Here is a 4,764-nt window from a genome sequence, read left to right on the forward strand (position 1 = left end):
TTATATACTGAATCATATGCTTTTCCCCCCTCGTGTACTGATACACATGGTCTGTTAACATTTTTACTTTTTCCCTTATATACTGAATCATATGCTTTTCCCCCTCGTGTACTGATACACATGATCTGTTAACATTTTTACTTTTTCCCTTATAAACTGAATCATATGCTTTTTCCCCCTCGTGTACTGATACACATGGTCTGTTAACATTTTTACTTTTTCCCTTATATACTGAATCATATGCTTTTCCCCCCTCGTGTACTGATACACATGGTCTGTTGACATTTTTACTTTTTCCCTTATATACTGAATCATATGCTTTTTCCCCCTCGTGTACTGATAACATGGTTTGACATCACTTTTTCCCTCATATACAGAAACAGATGCATTAATGGAACACTTTTCCTCCCAAACTTTCTCATGCCTTATACCAGGTTGCCTTAAATATAAAGTACATTTTGTAATAAAGCTCCCATTCATCAATACCAAATCTACTGTCAAATTTTAGACAGTGTGTCTATGGAATGTGGGTTTTCTTCAAAGGCTATTTACTTGGTATGAATTGAATATTTACATTGTATAGCTTCATGAAAATTATTTTAAGTATGCTTTAACTTTGTAATACATTCTAAGTGGTACAAATCTTGCTTGTTACAGGTCACCATTTTCCATAGAAGATCTACATGTATCATGTTCGATGTTCTTGCAGCACATAGATAAGTGATAAGATAGGAAACTCCGATAAGGGCACGGTCACATTTCCAAGCCGGGGCCCGGCCGGGTTGTTTGCGTGAACGAAAAATAAACAATTTGGATTAAGAGTATATACAAATAGTGCTCATGGTTAATTTTCTAAAACTTTATTTGTGTTTTGCTGTCTTATTATTATAATTTTCGTTCCACACGACTGCCCGGCCGGGCCCCGGGTTGGGAAATGTGACCGCGCCTTAAGATAGGAAACTCCTGTATATATTGTACATATTGTATATATATACATATTGTATTGATTGATTGTAAATATTGTGATTAGGTTCTGGCATCTCAGTAAAATGTCATGTTATAATCAAGTTCTTGGCCATGGTCTTGTTTTTGCTCGTCTGTCTTATCTAGATAAGATTCAGAATACCCCAGATAAAAGTTGGGCGCAGAGTTTATATTGAAGATTGACATAACCGGATTTACTATAGTATATATACCCTGAATAATCGCGCTCCTGGCTGGCGTCCCGCCTAACGGTTGCTTCCCAAACCCCAGATTGCGGTCATTAACCCCCAGCAGCCAGAGGTTGTGTAGACACAGACTAGACTTACATTGGTCACATCAAGTTTTCTGGCACAATGTTAAAAACATCAATCAGTATATCTTATATGGGGACTGTGAGTAGGGTGCAGTGACTAAGCATCTTGTATGCACCTATATGGTTAGTTCTGACAGTTCTATGTATAGTTTTGAGCCATTTGCAAACTAACGTTTCAAGAATTGCTATTTGAGTATTAATACTATTATGATATTTGTATCTGGTGTATTCACCCATGCCGTGGGATCGAATGAGAGCACTAAGAACTTGTTTCACAAACACAATGACATCATAATCATCATATCTCACGTCATTCTTTATTTGTTAAGTACCAAAATAATTCTTGAATTTCAAAAACCATAAAATGTATCATAATAATAGGCACCATTTTAAGGTTGTGTGTGAGGTAGCATTAAAATACTGTTCTTGTTCATCCATCATGTGTATGGCACATCTCACTGGCTCACAAGTTTTTAACATTGATCTCCAACAATTGCATAAACATAAACCTTGGGCAATACTTACTTCCAAGCCTAATTTCACATCCACCACTGACAGCTATGACTAGTATGAGTTCAGATATATGTCCAGAAAGATCTCACCATTACAGTCTTTCTTGTAAATATCTGTACAGCGTGGTGGTAGTATGTGGTCACTCAACCTGTACCCTATGAACCCTGGGAGTAAAGTTGACATTTTTACATCCACATGCATATTTTATGATTGAGGGTCGGAAATGACTAGGTCATTGTTGGGAAAATTTTCCAACATGGAATATCATGACTAAAATGGCAAAAATCACTGCATAGTACAATGTTGCTTCTGCAACAATAGTTAGATGGGAAGGAACGCGGCCTGTTGTGGTAGGACATTAAGTGTCAGGATGTTTTAGGACTTGTCCTGGTCACTCCGTACTGTACACGTGTACAGTTTACATTGTCACTCGGGTACAGAGTCGCGGCCACATTCCTCCTGTCCTGTACCAACAGTCGTGGGCTTGACCCTAACTACAGTCATCTGTTCCATAGAACTAGTCTGCATTCACTGCAAAGTTTACCAAATGTCTTGGCGCGACACCAGGCGAATCGCCTTTGGTGCTTGCTCAGTGACTGTTGATTGCATAATAATGGAACACAGTGTTCGAAATACCTGTCTGCAGTCTGCAATCTGCAGATAGATTTTCAATATTGCAGAAGAAAAATTTATACAATCTGCAATTTTGCAGCAGGAAAAATTGGCACTTGGGATTTGACGCTTTTGGCCCCAAGGACAGACAACACTTAAGCTCCTGTTTTGAAACAACAGGAGCGTCTTCACTAATTTGCATCAACCTTGTCTTGACTTGTTTATCTTTTGTTTCCTTTTGGACTTCCAAAAATTTGTCTTCACTAATTTGCATATGAATCAATAGTTCATGCTTATAAACCTGCAAGATTGTAGTATGGAGGCTTGTGTATTTGCAGAAAGTATTTCCAAATTGCAGAACAAAATTTTGACTCTTCTGCAATATTGCAGAGCGCTGAAAAAAAGTATTTCGACCACTGGAACAGCAGGTGCCAACTTGTGATGAAAGACTGAAGAGGGTCTGCCCCTCGTACAGTATGTTGCAGTCATACATGTAGGAATGCAGCCATCCAGACCGACTGCAGCCTTCTCGGTGCTGGAACCATGTAGATCTGACCTGGATCTTCAGAGAGGAATTTCCCAGAATGCCCCAACTTCTGGTCACAGGCTTGGCAGCAGTGCACGTATGATGACTCCATCTGGCAGGCCACACAGGACCAGCTGCTTAACCTATCTAGACCGGGGAGGGGGGCTAAAAGTACATGTACCCACAACATGCAGTGGTAGAAATACTTTTTTTTTAAATGTTCTGCTATATTGCAGAATGTCAAAATTTTGTTTCTGCAATTTGCAAATACTTTCTGAAAAAGCACATCTTTTCAGCTTAGTTGTGTTTCTATTAATAGCAATAACAGTAAGTACTAGTTTTTGCTCCTAGAAACTGCACTATCTGGGTTTAGAACCAATATATGTTGTTTCTGCAGCACATCTGAGAAAAACTGGCCACATGTTCAGGCCAACACCATTTAACGTGTTGCCTTATTTTTTTAAGTCTGCAAAATTTTTACCCAAAACAATTGGACTCACAGTCATTATGAATTAAGTTTGAACTGCAATTTCCAACACAAAATATTGGGCTTACCCAAATTTTTGACTACATCTCCAGTCTTTGTCGAGGAATCCTTGACAAGGAAGAACACAGATGAACTTTCAAGATAAAATTGTACGTTAATTTTTCTTCTACAATATCAAAAATGCCTGCAAAATGCAGACTACAGGTGGGTATTCTAACACTGACAAGGAACCCCCCTAAAAGCCCGATCTAGATAGGTATTAATGCAGTACTGCGTCAGCAGAGTTGAGGGTGGCCTGCAGTGAGGTGTTGATTGCAAGGCCACCCTCCATGTAGTTCTGGCGAAAGAAACTACACGTTGTAATGCCGGTGCGGAGGTGAGAGGTGACCACCACTGGTGTTAGGCTGGACACCACCACAGCACTGTACCCTTGGAAGGTTGATGTGTAGTGGATCTGAAAAACATTCAATATTCACTACTTCTTGTCTGTTTTGGAGAACAAAAATAACAGCACTGCTAGGTTAATATACTAGCAAAGAAACCTGCTTGTTCAAACACCCATTATCTCCATCTAAATGATATACATTTACGAATTTGTGTACATTGAGGGGACAAGTAGTGCATGGGAAGATGATTTCTAAACTTGGTAGTTGAGCATTTTTTTCTGCTAAGGAGTGCTGTTAATTAGTCAGCAAAGGTTGGTTATGAGACTTTTTTAGGGCTGCACCATGTAAAATGAAATAAGTAGAATGTCAGCAAAACTAAGTATGGTATGTTTCTGGCAATTAGATTTTAAGAATATGCTACTAATATATATATACTATGTACAGTACATTTCACATCTTGACATACATAAACCTGCAAATCTAAAATATTTGGGTGCACCCACAGAAAAAAAATGGGTGTACAGCTCCACTAAGGTGCACATGCACCCAGTAGTTCGAGCCCTAGTACATGTAGAATAAAATTACCTGGCCATCCTGCCCGATGTGTCTCGCCCTCTGAAAGTGGCGGCGGCACAGGTAGTTGGTGCCGTCTCTTCGGGCAGGTGACCAGATCCGCTGTGCTGTGGCGATGTCCGGGATGGTCACCCTCACACTCCGCAGTCCGGCTCTGCTGACGCAGTACTGCCGTGTCGCAGTACCCCCATACCCTGTGAGCAGCGCCTCCAGGTGTATCCACAGGGTAGGGGGTACATTGATGCTAAACACGGCCAGTCCTGTGTGGAAGCGCGGACGAAGCCGCCGGGACATACCCTGGCCGAGCTGCATGATGTAATGGTCCACAAGTGGCCCGACCAGGGTAAGGTTGAAGCCCACGGCGGCCTCG

This window comes from Branchiostoma belcheri, unplaced genomic scaffold, assembly GCF_001625305.1.
Source record: "Branchiostoma belcheri isolate BF01 breed outbred unplaced genomic scaffold, Haploidv18h27 scaffold350, whole genome shotgun sequence".
NCBI classification, from domain to species: domain Eukaryota; kingdom Metazoa; phylum Chordata; class Leptocardii; order Amphioxiformes; family Branchiostomatidae; genus Branchiostoma; species Branchiostoma belcheri.